This window comes from Aulonocara sp. 'chitande type north' Nkhata Bay, linkage group LG19 (assembly GCF_057382095.1).
Source record: "Aulonocara sp. 'chitande type north' Nkhata Bay isolate Kocher_YH1m ecotype deep benthic linkage group LG19, A_spYH_male_GT1.1, whole genome shotgun sequence".
In the NCBI taxonomy this organism is placed as follows: Eukaryota; Metazoa; Chordata; class Actinopteri; order Cichliformes; family Cichlidae; genus Aulonocara; species Aulonocara sp. 'chitande type north' Nkhata Bay.
The window spans coordinates 7,474,482-7,500,965 of NC_141362.1; the positions used below are offsets into that span (position 1 = coordinate 7,474,482).

Sequence of the window (26,484 nt, forward strand, 5' to 3'; positions counted from 1 at the left end):
GGTATAATTGGCAATTTTTAACTGCTTTTGATGTTTCCTCTACATTTCACCTTTAAAAACTATTTACTTTGCCTTGTTTGGTATCATCCTTTTCAGCACAAACTCACGTGTCTGAATTTACAGTTATGTTTTCATTTTGACATACTGTATTAACACAATTTATCTAAAATCAGACAAAAAACATAAAATCAGAGTAGAAAAAGTTATATTTTTCACTGTAACAACCACTAAACATGTTTAATGAATCATATTTCATAACTTTAAATGCAAATATAAATGGTCAATTTTAAAGTCCTGTGCACAAGTTTTGCAAAAAACAAACTTATTTGCATCCATTTACCTTTTACCTTGATTTTTTTAAATAACCATTTCAAACTATTTACAGAACAATCTGTTCTGCATTCAATCAGTTGCCACACAAATTATTTGTGCCACTCCAAATATTTCTGTCCACTATAAAGGAGAACATCACAGCCTGATACCTGCAGGTCTGACAGCAGCAGGTGCATCACTCCTGTTTCTACCTGGAGACAGCAGTCGCCTCATTGTTCTGACACACAACATAAAACTATCCAAACTACACACTACAGGGCTCTAGACTAACTTTTTGACATGGGCGCACCGGTACGCCTAACTTTAAAAATTTAGGCGTACCGGCACAAAAGTTAGGCGCACTCAAATTTTTCAACCGCATCGCTTAACACCGCAGTTTTACATGTGCACTTTCTTTGGGGGGGGGAAGTCCATACAGACAATATTAATTTCTAAATTATTAACTAACAAACTTGTGCTTAAAGTGCTTTGTCAATATTGTAGAAAATGTTAAAAACTTAATCATCATCTTGGCCTCCTCTGACGACCTGTTTGCTGCTGTCTGCTGCTGAAAGGCCGTGGGGAGAGGGGACACTTGGGCAGTGCATTTACTGCAGCATATAATGTGCTTTTTCAGCATTCAAATATTGATGGCACCGTGTCAGAGCACTGGCTATGAATTTCAGACAGATCAGGCCTTAACTTAACAAAAAAGTTATCAATAGTTCTTTTCATCTTTTCTTATTACCCACAGCTACAGTACATCCACTTCTCTCAGGCCTAGGCTGCTCACTAGGGCTGAGTATCATCACTGATTTCTATAATCCATTCAATTCTGGTTCTCAAAGTCCTGATTTGATTCAATTTAGCCTCAGACAGTCAGAAATATTATAATTCTGATCATTTATCAGTACTGATACACATGAGACTTCATCAGAATTGTGAAAATCACAGCAGATGCCTTTGTGTGAAAGTAACTGAGAATAAAACACAGGAAAACATGAAGGAGATTTTCCTGGTCTGGCTTTTTATAGCAGATAACCTTAAAAATATTCTGCAATTTTGCATAATTTTAAGAAATTTAAATTTCTTCAGTATTGAACAGCAGAAATTAGGCTTTCTTGTCCGAGGTCATTTAAGTGAAAAAAGAAAAAGCGCTGTAAACAACGCTAGACTGGTGGGTAATAAGCGAATGAATAATGCAGAAAACAGATTTGAGACGGGAAACTGTTCCTGAAGTACAGAGAGAGAGAGAGAGCTGTGCAGGAAGTGTGATTTTTATCGTGGTGGAAGCAAAACAGCAAAAGTCAGAGGGAATTCATGACGACATTGATCAAATGTGAAGCGCAGTTTGCTGCTTCTTTTGCTGCAGGCTCGGTGAATTTTGGTTGGAGAGAGGCAAAACCTGCAGCTCAGAATCAGCGCAAAAAGACGTAAACACAGCGCGGACCCGAAGAATCGCTAAGCTCCGACAGCGTGTCCGTGTTCAGGCCGTCGGGTGAGAAAGCCGAGAAAGACGAAGCTGATTCTGATGTGTTGGGTCCGCTCCGTGTTTAGGTCTTTGTGTGGAATCCGTTAATGAATTGATATCGCTTTATTCAAGCTACTCACCTCTCTCTTCCACCTGCACTTTCAACTGGACCACGGCCAATCAGAGAGGTCCCGCCCCTGACTATCTCTGATTGGTTTAGTCCACGATAGGGGCATAATGTGTGTCTGCTGTTGACCACACGGAGTTACAGAGATTTTTTTTTTGTTACCGGAACAGTTGGTCGCACCTGTGCGACCAAATATTTATTTTTAGTCGCACCACTGAAAAATTTGGTCGCATTTGCGACCAAATTGGTCGCACTCTAGAGCCCTGCACTAACTACACAAGACAACATGAACTACACACTCCAAACACGCTAAACGTCACAAATCTCTCACATCTCAAAACTCTCTTTTTCTGCTGTCTCTCTCTTGCCTTCACTCCTAAAACTTCTGTTTTTGTTTGGGGTTTTTTTTGCTCATAAGCAGAGAGTGCTCGCTGCGCTGTCCTTAGACAGTAAACGTGACGAAACTATTGAGGAAAAAACGGCGCATATATATTGTTTATCATGACTCTGGTTTTACGTGGCCTATCAACACAATTTAAAAACTGGTAAATATCACCTTGTTGCTTTGTCTTTAAGTGGTCATGTGATTGGCTTAACACGACTACTTTATTCTTCCTCAGTCAAACAGCAGCACTCATGTGATTGTTTTGCCCCCTTAGCTCCAGGTGTTGTGCTAGACAGTGATCGTGATTGCCGTCCACGGGAGCGCGCAGCTGCTTAAAGCTGTAGCGTCCAGATTACTTACAGCTACTTCCGTGCAACTGATATAAGATGAGGCTGAACACAGCTTCAACTGTCTGTTTATTGAAAAATAAATGGTTCGATTACTGGCTCCTCCAGTCTGCATGCCAAATATCCTTGGGCAAGATACTAACCCCAAATTGCCCTCCGATGCGTTCATCGGAGTGTGAATGTGTGTGAATGTTTATTAGTTGCACTTGTGTTTAGAAGTGCTTGTATGAGTGTGTGTGAATGGGTGAATGAGGCATGTTGTATAGAGCGCTTTGAGTACTCCGGGAGAGTAGAAAAGCGCTATATAAGAATCATTTACCATTAGTTGTAACGATAGGAATAGTAATTAGTTAGATTACTCGTTACTGAAAAAAGTAACGCCGTTATTCCCATCACTGTTCATCAGCTTTTCATTTATTTTGAAACTTTTTTTTTTTAGACCTGGAACATAAACGTGTCTGTCTCTGAAGCACTGAGGGGCAACTTCTGTTGCTTAAATGTGAAATAAAGCTATAAATAAAATAGACGTGACAGTCAACACAAATGGTTCAGATTTTTCAGAATGCGTGTGTCACATATCCTTTTTATTTTAAGAAAACTAACTTTTAACACAATTCAGGGTTAAAAGTTACAACCACAGCATTGGTATCAATAGTATCAATATTCAGATTGATCCACCGATCTCTATCAAAAAGTAATCTATGTGGAGTGATGTGCTGGAGTGCATGTCAATGACCATGACATACACTTCATCTGACACTTTAAGCACTTGCTATTGTAACTATGCAGATAACTTCTATAACTTCTGTTGCATGTCATAATTTTTGGATTAGTAAGTTTGACGTAGTGACTGATTTTTTGTTGTTGTTGTCACAAACACTGATTATTCATGAACAGCTTTTAGTGAAAGTTTTGTCATGTATGTCGGGAGAAAATCGGACAAACTGGTCCTTTAAAAACCTTCAAATTTGCAACCGCACATGAGCTAAATAAAACTGTGCGGTTGAATTGAATCTGATTCTTCCTCTTGTACACTATTACAAATGTTTTCATTTCAAATTCATACAGAGAGTCTCAGGAGTGCCTTACACTGAGTCAGATTTCCTAATGAAACCCGTTGCTGCGAGTGGAGTTAAACAGTCTGATGGCGTGTGGGACAAAGGAGTTTTTAAGTCTGTTAGTTCTTGTCTTGGGGAGAAGCAACCTGTCACTGAACAGACTCTTCTGATTGTTTATGGTGTGTATAAAGTCAAAATACACACTCGCTCCATTACCACATTCGCTTCCCCCATGATTTCATTTCCTACAGCGGAGCCATTTTCATTTTGCAATAACTCTGCTCGTCATTAGAGCTTCTAATCATTCTGCAGTATGTCGTCTCTCTTCTCGTTTCCATTGTGCGCCGGCGTTCGCGGGACATTTGTTGTTGTTTTGCTCGTTAGCATCGAGGAGGGATGTTTCTACGAGCCTCTGCTTTTTAAATCGAGATGATTGCACCCGTTTGTTTTTTTGCGTTCGGATCAACTTCCATTTCTCCGCAAATGAACTGAGGCAAAACCAATATAAGGGAATAATTTCACTATTCGTACAATAATCCAATCAATAAGATAACAAAGAGGAAGGATGGAGGCGAGGAGGGGAGATAATCTGCAAACTGGGGGTTGAATAAAATTAGTTCTGCGATGAGCGCGGATGTAAATAAAAGATGATAATAATCTGAGCTTCCAACTCGATTTTCCAGCTGGGGACTAGATCCTTGGAGACGCACACACACACACACACACACACACACACACACACACACACACACACACACACACACACACACACACACACACACACACACACACACTCCTTCAGCTCTTCGGCACAATTAAATCAGGCATAATCACCCACACATATACACACACAAGAAACTGCAGTGCCCACTCATACTTTCCCAGACACACAAATACAGACGCACAATACAGCCTCACACACACTCCCCCACAAAGAGTGTGTGCCTGTGATTCGTGTCCATTCAGGCTGCAGTGCATTGTGGGCCGGTGTGCAGCTTGGCAAGAGGAGACACAGACTCAGCCAAAAGAACTGATTGTGTTTTCTTCTCTGGCCAGTCCATCCAGCACTAACCCCATTACACACACACACACACACACACACACACACACACACAGTACCTGGTACTGCAGATTCAAAAGGGTGAAGGGTTATATAGATGGCTGTTTATATGCAAAGACACGAAGGAAGAAGCACAATACAATCCTGAAAATCTGCATACCGTCAAACACACAATCAGCCGCTGTAACACACAACTGCAGAATCTGTACTTCTGTACAAACAGCAGTGTGAAGTAACTCAGATATTTTCCATCAAATGTGACAAAATTGTATTTTTCCTGGAGGGCATACGAACACCAGGACCGGGTAACTGGTCTGATCTACCCTAAACTTAGGTTTAATACAGCACGTGTTTCTCTGTCTGCAAACACACTTAAGGGTCATTTACTTTGCTACAAGTTATGGATGTAACATGGTTAAACCGGACAATATGATCCACAGGAAGATACCACAGAACTATATGTTCAGAGGTCCAGTCGATACTTTCTAACTCTTCTAACGCTACTAACTCTTTCACCCATAAAACAGACATTTGACAACCTCTGCTGTGCCACTGATAATGAGTTTTGACACCTCAATATATCAACAAAGATTTGGTTTGACAAATAGAATAATTTTATGCGGGTTTTTCCAAGGGTAGCTGCTTAGGCAAAGACCACCCTCGCTAACATACCCTCGCTAACATCTGATGCACACCCAGTCACTATCCCAATAGCAGGCCTGAAACATGAAAGAAACCGCTCAGTTCAGAAAAGAGTTTTAAGGGTCATTCTAGGCTTCAATCAGACATTCAGCTGAACTCTCTTCAGGCACAATAACGAGGAGTGCTGTAAAAGATGATCTCGCCCACAATGAGATCTGATCTCATCTTCAAGGAATCGGTCCAGGATTACAGAGGACAGTGAGGTAACCTTAGCTCTGTCCAAATATCAAACAGATCTGTAGCTCGTGAACATTACAGGCTCTAATTGAATAACGAACCATCTTGTGTGCTATCCTTCGTTCCTGCTGGTGGTTCCTTCAATCGCTCGCCTCAAAGTTGGGATTAGTTTAACTTGGGCTGAATAACAGTTGATACTGCAGGTGATAAGATACCATGTTCTGATCCTTAAATCTACAGACAAACTGTAGGAAATTCTCCAAGTTTTCAAGAACACGCTTCCAAACGACCTCAAAATTCTCAGCCAACCACTGCTGATGAAAGGCAAAGTGGGCTCATTCCACAGTAATGAGATTTTTCTTAATAACTTCATGAAGTTAATCATATGTAGGACCTAGTAATGACATTACTTTCTTCATTTCACTTTTACAATCTGACACGCTGCTGCAGCTATGTTAGATGAAACAAAGTAAAAATGTGATTGCATTTGTAAAAACATCATCAGTAACTTGGTCTATGAAACTGAAAATACTGACTTTTCAGTCTTGGTATGGTTCAAACTCCCCAAAAACACTGGACCTTTCCCATTTTATTTCCCAACATTGCTCATCTTTAACAAATGGTTGCACATCATGTCATAATTAACTTGGGAAATTAAGTTGTGCGACTGCTTTCACAACTTTGAGCCTTCTGCAAGTGAGACCTTTGATACAAGTTTACTTTGGCTGGCTAAAGTAAAGACAAGACTATAAATGATGCAACAAAAAAAACAAACAGGCACATGAGGTCCGTACTGAAGTCTGTCATGTCAAATAACAAGCAAGGTTCAGAAGGAGCTCAACGCTTAACAGCAAGAAACAGATGAAGAACATCGTCACAGACTTTTTCGTTTGTATTGTGCATTGCAACAATGCTGCGTGGATGTTCCTGGTGAAATTAGCGCCTTCATTTTTGGGGGATTTCCATCAGTTTCTTAATGCACTTGTGAAAGCTGGTACACACACACACACAGAAACATGCACACACAGGGCCGCATTTAATAACCCACTAACCCATCCGTGGCCATTTGATGAGAGCTGTGACATTTCTCCAGATGGATGGGATTTCTGGGTCAGTTAGCACCCAGCTGCTTACTGTGGCGCTGGGCTCTTCCTTTGCAGATATTCTGGGGGAGCATGACCAGTCTTGTGAACAGAGATTAGAGATTCAGCGAGACGGGTGGCTGTTAACGGCTGTGGGCTAAACGCACACACACATATTAATGAGAGTTGTGTGACAAGAAAGCCATGCAGCCCAGCTTTTGGTGGAGGAACAAGGAAGGAGTGCGAGTAATTTTGAGTTGGCCTTTTAATGAGAATGTATTTTGATTTTCAGGCTCATGATAAATAAGTTTAAGTTTGATATTTTAGTTTGGTTTTCTTTTAAAATTATTTGCACCACAAATGTTTAATTCACACATAAAAATTAATTAAATTTTTTTATGTCGATTTTAAATTTCAACAGAAATGTAGAAAAACGTGGAAAAGTTGTATGTAGTTTTTTAATTTCTTTATTTAACCAGATAAAGGATTAAGAAAACCTCCTATATTATACCAACCTGACCACATAAACAATAGAGGTTAGACCTCAGCCAGAAACAGAAACATCTGCTCTTTTTATTGAAGTGCTCTTGAGCAATAGTTCTCCAGGCTCTTACACTCATTTTCAGTCAGTACTTAAACCTGACCATTTTCGTTTGTAAGGCCACTTAGCACTGACCTATGAATGATTCGAGCATAAATCAGAAGAAGATGGGCCTCCAGTGCTGAGAAGTGAAATTTGGGTATTTTATTAGCACAAATCACATCATCACAGTAAATGGACCCAGCTTGCTAACAAATTTTGACAGCTTCATCAAGTTGTTTCTTAGCAAAACAAACAGCAGACAATGAACTTCACCAATCATACAAACAAGCTGCATACGAATGCAGGTCATCGATTAGACTTCAGACTAAAACTATGAGTTAGAATATTAAAATATTACTACTTTTGTTAACAAAATGAACTTGGAGTGTACCGTGAGGTGTCACGGTGTTATGAAGCAGGGACACTGAGTGCGTGCTTCTTCAAAGGCTGCTAGTTTGACCAGAGGGAGGATCACAGTCTTCCACGCCACTAATCACACAAATGGGGAGGATCACAAGCTATTAACCCCCATCTACACAAACAGATCAGTCATAAGTCTGAAAGATCAAAGAGTTAACAGCAGCAACACACTCAAAGCCAGACCTTGTGGCGACAAAGTCACGCTCGTTTTCTAAAATAAACTCTAGATGATTTTTATCCCGTGCACACTTTGGTACTTAAATTACATGATTTGACATGATGCTTAAATTACATTTCTCTCCTCACAGTCATTTCTCACGTGACTGCCGACTCTCCTGTGTGACGGTGCAGCTCGAGCAGTGAAAATGCCCTTTCACCTCCAACAGAAGAGTTCTCACTCAGATCTAAAAGATTACAGTGCAAATAAAATAAAGTCAAATCTCCAAGCCAGAAAAGCCTCTGCATAGCAAACAGATTATACCCAACTCTGCTGCACAACGTGTCATTACGTCAGCTCGGAAGTCAACTACGGTCTGTTAGAAGAAAGAAAGTATAGTGAAAGAAAACAAACAAGTGAAAGGTAGCCGAACTAATTGCAGGCTTTGATGCATCCAACTTCACAGGACGTAATTAGGGGAAAGTTGTCTAAACACTTTTCTGTTCTCTTTGAACTACAGCACAGCGCAGCTCTTTATACCACAGAAATAATGCCATGAATGTCTTTGAAAGTAAACTAAACAAACAGAGGAACCTTGATGGGATGAAACTAACTAAACTTCATTCACAGGATAAAACAGTTGTTTTGTATCACTAATTGTCCAGTACGATTACAGCATACAGTATTATTGTCACTGCTACATTTCTGTGATGCTACCAGAAATTATTTCCACTACTAATTAATTACCGTTGAGCTCAAAGGTTATATTAATAAACGGTTAACGAATGTGTATTTATGACGACAATTTGTGAGACTGGTAAACTTATGATACGTACGATGGCCTTTACTTTCTACATGGTGCGTTTCAAGGTCCTGCACCCATCCGTCGGTAAACTGTACCTGGGCTTGTTGCAGTGACCTGAAGTTACTAAACTTCATGAGTGTATGCACTCACTCCAAGAACCGTATGATTATAAATATGCATATAAATATGCTACGATGAGATAGCTGACTTCATCTAACTAGCAAATGTTTTCCAGGCTACGTTGGTGATGCAGTTTTTTTTTTAAATGATATTTTAAAAAAAATATCATTTATTTATGTATGATATTTTTGTCATGCGATTTTAAAGCCGGTCCTACAACCGCATCCAAGAATAACATGCAGCTTATCTCAGAACTGTCGGTGAAAATTATTCTTGGAGCTAGGTTTAATTGAGCTGCATTTTAAAGAGGTGCAATTTCACAACTTGTGTATATTTTCTAAGTTCACTATTTTGTCATGTGTTGAGAAAAACACAGATTTTAAAATTACATGGTCTAATATTTACATTTAGCATAACTGCAACATTATTTTTTCGTTTTTTTTAAAGACTCGAAAGGACTTGAAATTCAAAGTTTCAGACTTGTGACTTGACTCGGACTTTTACACCAGTGACTTGAGACTCGACTCTGACTTGCCTGACATTACTTGAGACTTGACTTGAGACTTGAGGATAAAGACTTGAGACTTACTTGAGACTTGCAAAACAATGACTTGGTCCCACCTCTGTATCCCCGGGGCAAAAATGTCTTGCTGGTCCCATCAATTATACCTGTCAGTTTCATCAATTCCCCGCACGCCCAGAAAGTACATGATCTGAAACGATTAAGTCTATCAATAGGTCAGCTGATCGATAAAAAAAACTGTAAAGGTACAAGCTTCTCAAATGGGATTATGACAGTTTCCAAGGTTTCAGCGACATCATCGGGATTCTGATTTACAGTTTCACTACTGTTTACGTTTACTGCCGCCAATTTGGGGTTGTTAGCATGCTACTACTTTCAGAGTAGAAAATCTGAGTTGAGGGGGCACTTAATCTTGAACACACAATTAACACCAACCATGTAGGACAATCTTACCTTTTTTCTTCTACTAATACTAAGTCAGGAAGCAGTGGTCTTAATGTAAGCTGTTCTGGGCTCTACCTCAGGTTCTCCTGGGGTATTTGATGAAACGCCCAAAAAACTAAAAATAGCTCTGTGATTCTAATCTGTGCTCGTCATCCAGTCTTTAATCTACCCACCCATGCAGAGTAAATGAACTTCAATCACTTGTATCTGCAGACTCATTCTTTCAGTCACTACCCAGAGCTCGACGTGGTCAGACTGTATACTGCATTGTCTTTCAGGTCATTCACAGACTGGTCCTAGTGTCAAACCTCTGAGTGCAAATTATAAATCTCACAGCAAGACAACAACCAAACAGATCAAATCTTCAACTCAGTTCAGACTCCTTAATCTCGAGCATCACACGTGTCCAACAAGAAGGTGAGGGGATCATCAATTATCACTTCCCCCAATCTAACTGGTTCTCGGTGGTGGGCTGGCATAGCAACAGTGGTAACAGTAGCGTGGCTCTTCCCACAAGCATCTGTTAAGTGAAGCTGCTAAAAAGAAAGAGTGGTAAACATCTTTTCGGGAGGCATGGAAACAAAGTGACCCTTTGGGAAAGTCAAACGAGCTGCTGTTTTCAGAGCAGCCGCATCCACATAACCAGTGCTGCGGTCATTTTGATGAGATACTTTTTTTAGTTTTTGTCTTTTGACAGCGATGTGTCCATGTTCGTTAACTAATAAGCAAATTTTAGGGCTGGTCTGAAATCACCTCCTCCTCCCAATATCATAGACAATAAATATGTTACCCATTCATAAATATTTAATTTCATTAATGAAGTTCAAATAAAGTGCTCCAGTCCCTTTCTCCACCAGTGTGTCTGTGTTTAACCTTTTCTCAGAATTTTGGAGAAATAATTGAAAGAAAACAGCAAAGTTGTCCACGGAATCGACTGCTGCATCCTGCACAGACGGGGGATTTACTGACATTTCGTTCGGAAAAACTTTTCTGAATTAGTATGCAGGAATGCCTCAACTTTATCTGAAGGAAGTGAGCATTTAAAAGTTATAATCCCTCCCTGTGGAACCAGCTTCCCACCGTCAGCAGGAAATCATATCATCTCAGTATTCAAGGACATGCTCGAGACTTTGCTTCCCTTTCTATTTCAGACCTTCGTTTTCTCTACTTTACACGCCTGCGGTCTTTTATTCGTGGATTTTCAGCTTGGGTTCCACCTGGTGCTCTCAGACACGATCGCAGGTGTGTTTAGCTCGTTTTGTTTGGTCCTTCCACTAAAGTTCAGCACTTCAGTCCTGTTTCTTAGGAATAACCTTTTGTTAACATGGCGAAGGTGTAAATGATTTCCTCCAATAGCAGTTGACCTTCTCTTATTTGCTATCGCTCAGGTTACCTCTTTACCTCGATCGCAGGGCACCTGAGACTTTTCACAGCAGTGAATGTAAAGAAAAAAATGTTGGATTGCAATTGAAGTTCGTGTCAAGTTGCTGAACTACATTACAGATAAAATGTTGTACTTTATACTAAACAGGCAGCTTTAGATATAGGTTACTTTATATGTTAATATTCTTGTGGTAAAGTAGCAAAAAAAGGACTTAAGTAGAAGTCAAGACAAAATTATTAGTAACATGGGTTTGAAGCCACGTTCAAGCAAAGTTCCATCATTTTAAATGTGAGACTTTGGTGTTTGCTTTCAGCTTATGTGAATAATTAGTTTGTAAAATTTTAAATAATTAAAGATTGACTGTCAGAGGGGGTGAAAAAGAGAAGAAGAGATCTTGGTAGATGCAATTTTTGAGCAGATGAGAACGTTTCAGGATTTTGTAAATATTTCCGCTAAATTTCACGTCAATTACGTACGTCAATATCTAACATCATCTAACTTCATGATTTAATTTTCAACTTTATTACATTATGTGGCACTTCAGGCAGTGTGCAAATCTGTGTGCAGCACAAGATATTTTAAATTCTACCGGCGACAGAGTTTTGATTGGACGAATCAATGCTGCGATTGTGTGATGTTCAATTGCAGTTTGTTAACCCGAATGTGTGAAGTACTTGGAAACCATGCTGCTACTTCAGGGTCACAGCTAATGATAACCTTCACTACTTTTCTCTATTAGCTTATTGATTACCTTACTAAGCTGTAAGATCCCAATGGCAGCGAGGATGACACTGTTTAAATGTCTAATTTTTAAAAAAATAGAATAGAACAGAATAGCCATTTATTGTCATTGTACATGCACAATGACAATAAAGTCAATACTGTATCACGGTTTTTGTTTTTTAGGTTTGGCAGTTTAATTCTCTGGAAAATGTTCTTTATGCCAGAATGAGTAAATGTGGGGAAAATAGCTAAATGATGAATAAATGTAATAAAAGAGAAAGTTGCTGTTTTACTTTCCTCACACATCAAAAACAGAAAAAATACTTTGGTGATGACAGCGTGTAAATTTTAAATCACATGTGTTCCCAGAGGAGCTATTTACATTTTGGAGGTATGAGGTTTCTGTGTGACAGCGGCTATTAATCTGAGCTCACTGCACTCGCTTGTGGGGGTCAGAGGTCAAACGGCCATCAATAAGAGTTGGTGGCTGCGTGTGGCGATAGACTTTTCGGCAGCTCTCCTTTGCCATGGCGACCCTTTACAGCAGCGGGGAGTGGCTCCTGACACCTAGTCAGGCTTTACCGTGACAGACAGCGTGCACTTATAAATCACTCTGCCCCCCCGAGGATCACAGCGAGGCCATACGCAACGCTCTCATGGACAACCATCCGTATCCCAAAAACACAATACACAGCATATAACTGCAGCCACTGACACCTACTGTCCAAAGATCAATCGAAGACTCCATTAAAACACTCTGCAGTAGTGTAGGAATATCTGCTATAATTTGAATTATAACGCTCACAGTTTTCAGCTAATTTCCTGAGAGCAGCTCTTAAAATTCCCTTAAAATGAGTTCACATTAAGCTGAAAATTACAAAGACATTTAACGGACAAAGTCGCCATAGTTTGGCACTTATAACATTTTGATTATGAAGCACCTGTCACTGCTGAAACTAGATTCATAAAGTACTGAAACTCACTGCTTGCTAATCTGTAAATATCTGCGTAATAATGCTTGATCACAAGTTTTGGTTGAATTGCACTTGAAATGCTGAGTTTTATTTTATTGGCTCAACTGACATGATGATTAACATATGAATGTAACAAAAATTTCAGTTACTTGGATACATTTGTATCCATTTTCTACATAATTAGAAAATATTTGTATCTACAAAAAAATATATGAAATCAAACAAGCCTAAGAAGTATGCAGTGAAGCATCCTGGTCTTTTCTTTTAAACCATTACAGTTTACATTTTTTGCAGAAATGTGTTCCACCAGAAATTCCCAGATCAACCGGCCAGAGTCTGCAACTGGCTGATTTCCAGAGTTGTCGGTCCGGACGGGTGACCAGAGAGTCAGAATTACATGTGTGATCACAATCACAAGAACAAAGAAGACAAAACAAGATGAATTAACCTTCCACTGTGCTCACATACAACACCAACAGTCGTGTGAAAAGGTTTCCACCGATCTCTGAAAAACTAAGTAGATGATTGAACAGTGTGTACAATCCCCTTTACCTGCAGTAACTTCAATAACTGTTTTCTTTAGAACTTTATTAGTCTGCCACACTGCTTCATCTTATAGAGGTTTCTGGATATCTGTTTATGCACAGTTCTCTTAAGGCCATTTCATTCAGGTTGAGGTCTGGACACTTCAACACCTTGATTCTTTCTTTTCAGCCAGTCTGTTGTACATTTGTTGATGTGCTTGGGATCTTTGTCCTGTTGCATGAAGCAATCTAAGCCAAGCTTTGCCTCTCGGAAGACAGTGGCATCGTGTGCACTACTGTACAAACACAACAAGCAACAACCCTCAAGCAACAACAAGCACAGGCTCAGAATAAAAGGAGAGTAGGGCGCATGCTGACCCCAGTCAAGCAGCCAGGATTGATTTTTCAACAGGAAACAAAAGCAGAGATGAGCAGTCAGGTTTGTACCTGTGTCTACAGGAGACTCTGGCTAGAACTGTTTATTTTAGCTGGCTGTCCAACTTTATATGGAACTGTAATTTAAGGTTTTCTAATGTTTACTGGTAATTATGTGAAAAAATATTAAAAATTTTCTATAAGTAGTAAGTGATATTGTGCAGTTTTTTAAAGTAACAGGTAATGTAGGACACTTTTAAAGAACAATGCTGCAAAAACCTAACTGATGCCTCCAGCTTTATGTAGAGTTCAGGAGTGGATGCATGCATGGATGGAGATGCTAATGCCATACAGGACAATTCCTGTATGGCATTAGCGTCTCCATCCATGCCAATAAATGACTACAATAACTGTCATTTATATAGGATATGCCTATAACCTGTTTGTAGGGTGACTTTCTAACATATGTTCAGAGACTTCACATGACACATTCTGGGCTTTGTCCTGATAATTCTTCCCTTACAAGGGAATAAGGGAATGAATAGTTCATTTAAAGAAACTATAAATATTTTTGTAACAATTACAAGACTAACAGTGGAACCCAGGAAAAAAGTGCAAATTCATTTTCTCAAAAACCAATTCACTCGATTACAGCGAGACGAGTTTTCAGTGTACCATCTGTCTCTGGAAAAAAGCAAAAATCTTCCACTGTAGGCGAGAAGCTCATTTCTTCAAAAGGAACCTCGTGTACTGAACATCCTCTTCTTGTGCTGAATCACATCTCCTCCTCCTCCTGTATTTGTTCTAATCTGCTCTTCAAGTGAGTCTGTAAATCCTCCCTGCCTCCTCAACACCTCTTTTTTCTTCCTAATAACTCATCATAATAAAAACAGGTAAATCTAGTTTTACATAATCATTGTTATACCGCTGCAGCTTGTCCTTTTAACCCCTAAATTATCCCATTTGAACAATATAAAGAGCAAGAAACAACCGCCTCATCTCGTGTCTTCGCCTGGCTTTTTCCTTTGCTTCGTCACATCCGCTCAACATGCTTCCTACTCGGCTCTTCTCCTCTTTAAACCATCTTCAAACCCATGGACCTAAAACATGCCACCATCAACATAGTCGCACCAGACCACTGCTGTATGACCCCGTGAAGCTGCTGTGATGTTATCATCTGAACATAAGTAGTTTTTTCACACATTAACCGCTCACGGAGTAGCAATATTACACATGGATACTTTTTTGTATCAGGTATTCATGCTTCTGTTAGCTGTGCTACCAACCTGCAAAGGGAAATATGGGCCTGCTAGAGCTCCGCTGTGCTCACCAGCTTGCCTCTACCTGCATGTGTCTGCTGCGTCTTGCTGAGCTTGCCTCAGCCACAAGGCTTTTTTTTTTTTTTTTTAAGAGCTTTTCAACTGAAAACAGCTGCTCATTGCTGCCGCACAAAGAAATAATGAGCTGAAACTCACTGTAATGCTCGACAAGCTGCAGATTAAGATAGCTTCCTGCCTCTGAAGCACCAGCGCACTGTTTTCACATTGTCATTTAAGGGACAGATGTCCGCAGATCAATATGCATGCCCATCCACGGTCCAGTTCCCTTTTCAGTTTTAGACTGAAAACGTCTAACATAATTTATGGTATTTTTTTTTTCTTAAAGCTGCGTCTTCTGCTTTGATATATTCTCCATTATGTGACCGATTGTTTCTCCAAATCTACACCAATAGAAGTGAAGAGTGCTAAGTTAACATTAACGCTAAAAACACGATAAATCCATATGGAAAGTGGACACTTAACTGACTCACTCCTTGCTCCATTTTGTTCTAAGCTTTGCTTTAATGCTTCTTTAAAGAACCTAAATGTATTGTCGTTAAGCAGAAGCATAACACATTACACCATCGTGATGTAAACTGAGAAGGAGGAGGTCAAGCTACATCATCAACAAGCGGTTTGGGGGTATTTCAATTTGTATTTTTCCTGTAAGCTCTTGAAAAGGTCAGCTTCTTCTCTCTGTGCTCTTTTCAAATAAGAGGTCACAGCTCTCCTGTTTGTCTTTGTAAACTGCAAACCGGCAACACTGCTCGTTTCTTTCTACCTGCTTCAACTTTAATCGGTCAAGGTCTCAACTGCTGCTTTGCCTCTGACACCACTTCACTTAAACGTCTAGTCTGTTTATCCATTTATCAACTTCTGCTGCTTCACTGGGATCATATGTGCTCACGGGACACTTCATTAGGTACACCCTGCAGTGACCACTCCTGCAGCTAAGAACAGGAAACTGAGTCTATACTTAGCACGGGACCAAAACTGGACAATAGGAAAACGTTTCCTGGTCAGACAAGTGTAAACAACATGAAAGCATGGATCCATCCTGCCTTATATCAAATGTTGAGGCTGCTGGTGTCAATGGTGTGTGTGATATTTTTTGGCACACTTACCAACTGAGCATTAGTTAGATGCCTTAATGCACCGTAATTCTCTAAGGTAACTCAATGCTATGAAGAATTGAGTCGTTCTAAAGGGAAAAGACTTCACGTTTCGTGTTCAGAGATGCTCAAATGCTCAGATCAATGCTGGCTCTTCTATACAAGGTCAAACTAGCAGCTTCTCCTTCACCCTTTCTCTCTTTTTCCTCAAATGTATTCTGCAGTTTCATACAGACGTTCAAAATACAGCACGGCACAAACCCTTATGTTGCATATCTCGCCCTCCCTTCACCCTCCTCTGTCTCACTTTCTATCCCTTGACTAGCTTTCTCCCTCTTGTCTCACCCTCCTCCCCTCCCTCGCTCATCCACTCTGCAGCGACTCTCTGTTAGGCTATCACTCTCTGCCGGGCTTAGCGGCTCGTTTCTAATCAGCTTACTGCCAATGAGACTAAGCTTGAACTGAAAAGGCGATTGAGGGAGGCCGTTTAGCCACTGGCTGACAACTGGCAATAGCTGGAGGGGATGGTGTCAATAAAACTTAGCAAGTAAAAGTAATAAAATATTAAACAGAAAATAATAAATTACATTGGGTTTTAAGACAGTGAGGACCAAGTTGTGAGTGAAGATAAAGAGGGACAAAAGAAAAAGTACTTCAGTGTTAAAGTGTCCCTTCACCCTGCGCCGAGGGGGACAAGTCTTCAGTTGCTAAGCTGTGCTGTGGCCCCGTGAGGCCATGAACTACCACAATAGCATCAACTCTTATAGTGTCAACATTTTCGGTTGCTGGCTGGGCTGTTTTTTCTTTATTCTGTGGCTAAGCTGTGGATAAAAACTGGGATGTTTTCCAAATGGCCCAGTTTTAGAGCTCCCCTCAAAATTCCAGCCCTGGCTGTCCCATTAGTTACAGTGCGAGCCACGCTGGAGAACAAAGGTTTGGCCGTTGAAAGCTGTTTGGATGGAAGAGGCTGTGCAGGGAAAGCTGCTGTCGCCGCTGTGAGTAGAGCCGGATGTCCAGAATCAAAGGGATGCTCTCATTTCTTCGTGCTTCATTGAGAAATGGGTTCGTCTGCGCAGGGTGGGGAGGGGGTGCAAGGGATTAAATATCTTAACATCTCTCTGCATGAGTGTGGAAGCTAAAGACCTCAGCGTAAATGTATGTGGAATGAGCTTAATTTATCATGCAGCCAGCAGTAAACCCTTTCCACAGGCCTGTTAGCCCCTGGGATGTACTTTCATGTGTGGAATAGCACGTCATGGCATCACTAGCCTGATTATGAGGCAAACTACAATGAGTAATAGAGGGCTCATGATCAGTTTACACTTTTATCTCATTGAGCCATAACATTATGTACAACAACTGCACAGATATAAACGTCCCATTTGGCTGGAGTGACATTTTCTTCCTTAAATTTAGAAGCTGAGCTAAAGCAATTAGTGCATAATCAACGAAACAATATACAGCTCATCTTTTAACTTTTAAGCTTCACAAATAAACCGTTCTGCTGTTTTTTCTTCTGATTGAACATAACACATTTGAATCATATTGATATTTATGTGTGTAATTCCTGATCGCTCTATGATTTGGTATTTCTATTAGCCGATTAGCAATAAATATAGTAGTTTTTCTTCATCGCTGGAAAAAGAAAACGACATTAAGCCATGAACAGAATGATTGAAAAGTGGTGAAATCGGCTTATTTCACATGCATCAGATGGAAAGCAACATGGTCCTTATTTTGGAGTTATCTGTGTGCAAACCTGTGAAATTCAAATCCAATATTATTTTTTCTTTAAGCTCAACTTTTGCTCTCCATCAGTTACGGAGTATCTGCCTCCTAGGCTGCAGCTATAGTTTGATTATAATTAGATAGGGGTTGCTAACTACTAGCAGCCTCAACAGTAATTTTATGCAACAATACAAAACCGGGCATCAATATCCGAATCTTAAAAGTATAGCTGGCTGTCTTTGTTCATGTAATCCCTCCCCGGTGTTATGCTAAATGCTGATCAATGTTTATTTATTTTCAAATTTGAATGAACCTCATTTTATAGTGTATTTGGAAAGTTTGCCGCACATTAGTTTTTCACATTTTCTGTTTTAGCTTCAACTTGAACTTTTCTGAGATTTTTGCAACTAAAAGAAAAAACCATAAGTAAGAAATCAGGTCTACAATGCACCGTCAACAGAAGCAGCAGCAACACGTTTTCTTGGGAATGACCTCAAAGCCTGGCACACTTGTCTTCTGACAGCTTCCTCATTCTTCAGAATAAATTAAACTCCACTGGTTAGATGAGGGAACATTAGTACAGGTCTCTTTAAAGGTGCTAGAAAGCCTTCAGGTCCTGAAACCACTCTTTTTTTTTTTAGTTGTGTGCTTCAGGTTTTCACCTAGAACTGCTCTATATTTTCTTCATCCACCTGTCCCTCTATGCTAACTAGTCTTCATGTCACAGTCAGAAAAACATCTGCACAGCATGATTCTACCACCACCGTGTTTGACTGCAGGGATGGTATTAATGAGGTGATTCTCAGTGCCTAGTTTCCTCTGTACATGTTTTTGGAAATAGTGGGCAGACAGTTCGATTTTTGTCTCCTCAGACCAAAAAAAGTCTCGCATCCCGTGGTCTGAAAGCCTTTTGGTTAACTCCAAGCAGTCATATGCCTTTTAAACAAGGAAAGCTCTTCACCACTCCATAACGGTGTGACTGGTGGAGTGCTCCAACCACGGCTATCCTTTAAAGGTCTCAACTCCAGAAAGAAACACTGGATCTAATTTACAGTGCCCACTGGGTTTATGGTTACTAGTCTGACAACCAGGGAAACCAGATCTAGGAAAACAGTTGCTCCATTTTAGGATTATGCTGGCTGCTGTTAGAGACTTTCAACACTGTGGAGATGTTCTTTTATCCCCAGATCTCACCTTGACACAGTCCTGTCTTATAGCTCTCCTCTTCATGGGCTTTTCACCGAGATATAGCTGTGAGACCTCATGGAGGCAGGTATGTGACTTTCCTAATTACATCGACTGGATTTAATTAGAGAACAGGTGCACTCTAATCAAGAAGCAGAAGTAGCTCAAGGACCACTGATATAATAAAGATGCCCTGAGTTTAATTATTTAAACAGGGTCAACTACTTCGCCCAACGGTATACTCCCCTATTCTGTTTTGAAGTCAACAACATGCTTTTTCTTTGTCACTGAAAAGTAATGTGTGTAGGTCAATGAGGAAAAAGCCAAATCGATTCAAAGATGAGTCTGAAGCACACCAAATGTGGAAAACCTAAAAGGCTGTGAAAGAACAACACTATAAATCTACCAACTGATGCCCTTAAATTTTGGAAAAGCCTCAAATTTTGCGTAAACAACCTTTTAATCTCATCGGCAGTACGTGCCACCCACATGACATGGCTTCTGGAGAGTCCCTGCGTGTACATGTGGTAGTAGTGGGGGATGTTGGGCAGACGGGGGTCTGCAAACCTCCACCAGCACCCAATAGTAATTGGTTACAGTTTGCAGGGGGGAGAGCAGGGAGATCAAATGCTTCCAGGGAGGTGCTGCAAACCACAGACAAATTATACACCCTCCCCTAACGCAGCTGGTCACTTAAGTAGGAAAACATCCTCTTCGATCGGGTGTGCTCTGCAGGAAACTATGGAAACTTTACAAATGGTAAAGTTCAGCCCGCTCTTTTCCTCTTCTCTGCGGGAGAAGATTTAACTGGAGCTGCTCCTCCTTTGTCAGCGTTTCCTGTTTCTGTTCAGTTCTTTAAATGTACTCTAGATTTTCTCACGACACCTGCTCCAGCAAGTCTCAAACCCAAAGTTGGAAAGCATTTCCTTCCCCCTTGGCTGTTTCTGTCCCTCGCAGAAGCGGTGGCAGCGGCAACATCTGGCCAGAAACCTGCTGAGATTTCTAGTTTTTCTCAAGCACTGGCTAAGTCTGTGGGTCAGATTTACATTTCTGGAAAACCAACACAGACCAAAATGGTTGTCCTGGCTGCCCTCTGTGTGAGGGGGAAAAAATGCAGTGAGGAATTTATTTTCCCCCGTCTCTTTCTTTTCTTTTTCCCAAAAAAAACTTTGGAATCAGACAAGCTCTCAAAAAAGAGAAGAGAGGGAAAAAAACAACTTTGAATGCGGAAAGAACAGATGAAGGAGCAAAGAAGTGTAAAGAGCGACAGAAGAGGGAAAAAAATATCACTGGAGGGCAATTATCTTGGCTATTTCTGGAAGACTGCTTTTCCATCCTCCAGTCGGGATGGAGGGAACAGGGAGGGTCTGTTTGGCAGCTGGCTGAAAGAGGTGGAGGGCGAAGATACAGAAGGAGGGAAGGGGAGGGAAGAGAAAGAAGGAGAAGTGAAAGAGTGCATGGTACATTTAAACCTAAAGACTGTCCAGTACACTGAGTACAGCAGGGGCCTGCTGTCCCTGAAGGGCTGAGTTAGTAGGAACACAAAGCAAGAGAAAACAAGTGGGTGGGAGTGAAGAGGGAGGAGTAAGGGGGGGGGGGGGGGGGGGGAATGGGGTGACGCAAAGACAAAGACAAGATAACAGCAGGCAAGAAGCCAAGAGAGAGAGAAAAAGAGAAATCAGGCCCAACACCGCAGAGACAAGAAGTCTGTGGTGGTCATGTGAGCATCTGAATTAGTTTGTAGGCAATCGTTTGAGTAAAATAAAACCGGCACAGGATACTTCAGACTAATGTGAATTTCTGATATCTTGAGTTCACAAAGCTGCTCTGCCAGAAAAAGCTGCTCAAATTTCTGCTTCTCGAGGTCTGAAATATAAACGGTCCTATGGATTAAGTCACTCCAGCAGAGGCGAGCCAAAAGTGTTGCGGTCAAACCTTTCCAATGATTATGATTTTATGGGAAGAAGAAAAACAAAGACTGTCTTGAGCTGCATCTTTTCTGTATGTTAGGTGTAAATGCGCCGAGGTGGACCCCCAACACATTACAATATAAACCCATCAGCCATAACATTGTGAGCACTGACAGGTAAAGCAAATAACACTGATTATCTCTTCAACATGGCATCTGTTAGTGTGTCGGGGAGCATGTGAACATTTTATCCTCAAAGTTGATGTGTTGGAAGCAGGAAAATGGGCAAGAGTACGGTGTGATGGCTAGACGAGTGGATCACACCCAAACTGCATCTCTTGTGGGTTGTTCCCGTTCTGCAGTGGTCAGCATGATCAAAAGTGGTCCAAGGAAGGCACAGTGATGAACCAGACAGAAAGTTGTCATTGCAGTTTGATGCTACATAACCACAGACCAGCCAGGGTGTCTTTGATGACCCCTGTCCACAGCTGAAAGCGCCAGAAGATGGCCTAGTGTAATGAATCATGTTTTTTTATTTAGATCATGTTGATGACCAGGTGTGTCAATCACCCGGGGAACACCTGGGACCAGGATGCACTATAGGAAGGCAAGCCGGCATGCTTTGGGCAATGTTCTGCTGAAAAACCTTGGGTCCTGTCATCCATGTGAATCTTACTTTCACACATCCCACCTGTTTAAGCATTGCTCCTTTGATGGAAACAGTATTCCCTGATGGCCGTGGTCTCTTTCTGCAAGATAATGCGTCCTGCCACAAAGCAAAACGGTTCAGGAATGGTTTATGGAGCACAACAACGAGTTTGAGGAGTTTATTTGCTGTCCAAAATTCCCCAGATCTCAATCCAATCATGCATCTGTGGGATGTGCTGAACAAACGGTCCAATCTCAACTTACAGGACTTAAAGGATCTGTTGTTAACATCTTGGCATCAGATACCACAGCACACCTTCAGGGGACCAGTGGACTCCAATATGTCAGAACGGGACTCACCCAAAATGAGGCAGGTGGTCATAAAGTTATGCCTGATCGGTGTATGTGTCCTTTGAAATGCCGAACCAGAATTCTTCAGGCCTCTAAAGTTTAGAATAAGTAGTTTACAGGAAAACACAGTCTGTCAGACTGAGCACCAACAGATAATAATACAAGCATGACAGAAAAACCCCATCAGTTCATTTGACCACAAAAAATAAACTAAATAAATCGAGAAAGATGTCAACAGAGCCTCAAACCTACAACTTTGTTTACTCAAAGTGGCCTCATTAGACTGTCATTGCCCCACTTCCACGTCTTGTTTTCATGTCGAACCATCCAGCTTGTCTGAGTGCAGTGAGGCAAATTTACACATTTTGTAAAGTGCAAACACTTCTGATCAAGAGCGAAGATGAAAGGATAAAAAAAAAAAAAAAAAAAAAAGAGCTGAAAGAAAGACAAAGAACTCGTTAGCGAGTTGTGAGAGCCCAAAGCTAGAGAAGACCTGATGGTGTAGAGTGATTCGACAGGCCTGTAGCTGCTGCTGAGGGCTTTTAACTGCTAGCAATTCAAAAAGTAGGTGAGAGAACAGAGTGCAGGAGGAAGAAGGAGAAGCAGGTCGAGAGAGGAGAGAAAATGGATAAAAAGGGGGATGAAGTAGACAAAGTTGGAGAGGCAGAATAAAATGGGGAAGAAAGTAAGAGGAAATGGATGGGAAAGAACCAGAGAGCAATAAGGAGATGCTGAATGGAGCAGGTGAAGGAGGAGGGAAACGAGAAGGAAGGTAGAATGGAAAAAGAGGGAGGAAAGAAAGTGAGAGGTAGCTAGTAAAAGCCTTTTCTTAGAGTAGATGTGATGATGGCAACATGGTGAGGAAAATGGGTCCTTTTTGGGAGACAGAATCAGTGAAACTTTAAGCTAGAGACAGAGCTGAAGAGTCCTGAAGCTTACAGAGATAAAATACTTCTATCAGCGTACACAAATTTTATTCCGTCTCAGCAACAATTAAGACTGATTAACGTCCTGATTGTGGCATGTTGTGTACATAAGACATGAGCATATTTAACCAATCGTCATTATTCAGCACTCCAAACTCTAACTTGAGCACTGCAAACTCTGCAGAAACCCGATGACCTGGATTAACCTCACAAATAATTAGCATCCCTGAGCCTGGTCCCAGGGAGAGAGCACTTCCTGTTAAAAGGGTGTTCTTCCTTCACACTGTCACCATGAGCTTGCAGAGAGGGTCTTTACAGAGTATAATTGCCTTGAGAGACCTGCTGTATGAAGTGGTGCTAAATAAATAAATCACATTGGATTAAACTGGCTGAAGTGCCACTAGTCATCGCAGTTCCCAGTGAGGCAGCAGAGCTCTTCAAACCCTCATGATGATCTGTTTTGTCTAATTGTTAATTTTCAAAAGAGCTTAATCACATTAAAATGCTGTTTACACATGCATGGATGGATGCCCAAACAGCATTTTAATTATAATTCCTAATAGTAAGCAAAGAATGCACAAGAATCTTTAGTGAACCTGTCACCAATGACAGAGAAAGTGTCATGTGCTCCAGGGCAGGATGCCAGCGCTCATTTGCACCACATTTTGTCTGATTTGAGGACCTAGAGATGACTCTTTAATCTTTATTTTGGTCTTTGGATTCAATAAAACAGAACATAACACACAGAATATAAAATAGAGGCACGTCAAAATGAAACAAAATATAGCAAAAGAAAGAATTTATGAACAAACTACAAATAACATGTTAAATATTAGCTCAGTATCAGTATCTATGATGCAGTTCATGCATTTCGGTGGATATCAGAGCAGCTAGACAGACCTGCAAAAAGCCACAAATGATGAAAATAACATAAAGACAGAAGGAAATGAGGAAAACTCCAGGACGACACAGAGCAAGGACCTAAATCTGAGAGCAGCCCCTTCAGCGGAGCTCTGAGAGCAGCCAGGAACATGTAGGAGGAACCAGGAGAGGGAGGGGAGGCCACGGTAGCACAATGCCTCAGTGTAGCCCCTCAGCGCGGCCTCCAAACAGGGCACAATGACTGCACTGTCAGCAGGCCGTCTCCTGCACTTTCATAGGTCTCCCTGACACCAGGCCCCTCTCCTTTTTCAATAACCAGCACAACAACCTTTTCACGGGCCGAGGCAACGGTTTGCTCCTCGACCGCCGAGCTGAAAGAGACCATTCTGCGCTCAACGGCCGCTGGCTGAGATTGTTTTTTTGTCTCTGCCATTTTTTTCATTCCACGACTAACATGCTATGAGAGAATGGGAGATTATCACCATTTTGCTGCTCGCCAGCCCTCGGGGCATTTTCTCGGTGCTAATGGCTTATGGATAGAGCTACAGAAAGCCGGAAAACCGCGGGGGTTGAAAACATTATTGTGCATTCAAGGCAACAAAGTGCAGAGTTCAGCAATTTCTGCATAAATGGACGGAGCCAGCATCCATTCAGGAAAATAAAAGAAAGAAGCAAGTGTGGGATGAATGATTCAAACCAGCGATTCCGCATCAATGATTCATTGATAGCACGGGAATGTGTTTTTAAAAATTCAAACAGGTCGAACACTTTAGAAAGAAGGCATCCATTCTTAAACACACAAAGACGGGGCTTGTGCCGGTGATGCCCTCCTTCAAGGAGATCAAAGCCAAAACATGAAACTGGAGATGGGCTTTCATTCATGGAGCATGTCGGCTTTCCAAGGAAGAGATTTGCCATTCTGACTGCAGCCATTAGCCAACTGGAGCAGCTCAGATCCAGCACTGTTGCAGCCTACTGTTGTTACTGGTTTGGTGTAACCATAGCTGCTGCTTGCAAACTTCAGTCATTGATAAATACTAGGCGTGGGGGTCAAATATGATCAGCAGCAGTGCTGTGCAGTGGATCAAAAACCATGGCTGCTCAATCTGAAATGGAAATATTACATTTCATACATTTTATTTAAAAGCAGGGTTTGTTTTTTTTTTTTATAGCTGTGTCAATGTTTTCACCAGCGCTCATTCAGTTGGGCATAGGTCAGTTTGTTTGAAGTCTGAGGTTCTGCCCGGCACAGAAACTAAAACAGTGCTGTGAACACATTAGCGGCAAACTGTGGAAGCTTGTTTCCTCCAATGGAAAAACAAATTGTGATCCATAACTCGAAATCTGGAATTATGCAACTTAAATTTCGAGAAAACAACTTGAAATGTCAAATTAATAAGTCACAATCTCGAGAAAATGCGGAAGGCACCAGCTGCCCAACAGCTCATCGTGAACAGATTGAGTCCAGACCTCTTATGTTGTTATCGTTGGCTCGAAGGCATTCAAAGCTGAAAAACCTGTGATTTTGCCATTTTGGTATTGAATTAGTTCAGGTCAAAACTAACAGACTAAAGTGACAAAAAGTAGCATCATATAGTCACAAAACTCTGTTCCCTGACAGGTAAAAATCAGTGTTTCTACAGTGACCCTGAGAGGTCAAACCCACTGAAACTTAAGGAAGTGACAGCGAATAGAAAAATGCTGCTAAAGCTCACAGAACACAACCAAAGTCAAATAAAACAACACGTTTGCTATTCGCTGTTTACTGTTAGCTTGTTATTTTCTCCACAAAACACTTCTGTTGTGTTTTAGGGTTTTTTTTTGTGTGTGTTTTTTCTATTTCCATAGTGTTTTATTCAGCTTCCACTGTGTTTTGTGTGGTTTTGCAGCATTTCTCTATATACTGATGTTTTGCAAGTTGCACTGCGTTTGACCTCTCAGGGCCACCACAGTTTTCAGCAGTCATTCTTTGAAAAGAGCGATTGCTTGCCTTGGTGTATCATGTCCACAAAGCAACAAGCTTTGCTTTTCTTCTCACACATGCTATTACTACCAACTTAAAGTGTTCCTTCAACCTTGAGTGATTGTGGGGTATATGCCGTCTCACACTCCACTCTGGAGGAGAACTTTCAAAGTGATCTTCAGGTGCAAGCAAGTTGTTTGTTGAGGCACAACAACAAACTACACTGATACAAATTATAGGACTTTTTTTCTTCTGAGGTGTTATTATTATGCTCTTAAACATGAAAACATGATCCGGCCTTTATAAGCACCTTTTAGTTTGACTGAAACTGTTTACCTGACCCGGCATGACTCCAGGATATATGATGCACAGGAATGAATAGAAAAAAAAAGATCATTTCATTGTTCATTGTAACTGAAGACCCAATTCAAAAAACCTGTTTTCATTTCATCGTTCAGAGTTACTCTGTCCTTGAGCATTGTCTTTAGGATGAATGAGATACAGTGAAGTGTCCGTGTGCGTGAAGAGGCTGAAGTGTCCTCGAGCAAGACACTGAATCACTGGCAGCTTCACCATCCTGACCTCTGACCTCCCCGTGGAGGGTTGTGAGCACAAAAGCAATTTCCCCACAATGATCACTAATGCATCACATTACCATCCTATAAATGGGAAAAGCTATAATGTGTCATAATTTGTGTCATCCATCAT

General features: G+C 41.0%; 1 protein-coding gene across 2 annotated transcripts in view; it reads right to left on the bottom strand.

Annotated features, from left to right (window-relative positions):
• brf1a (BRF1 general transcription factor IIIB subunit a) overlaps positions 1–26,484 on the bottom strand; it is a 130,958-nt gene that overhangs the window by 25,162 nt on the left and 79,312 nt on the right. The gene's annotated exons all lie outside the window — the stretch shown is intronic.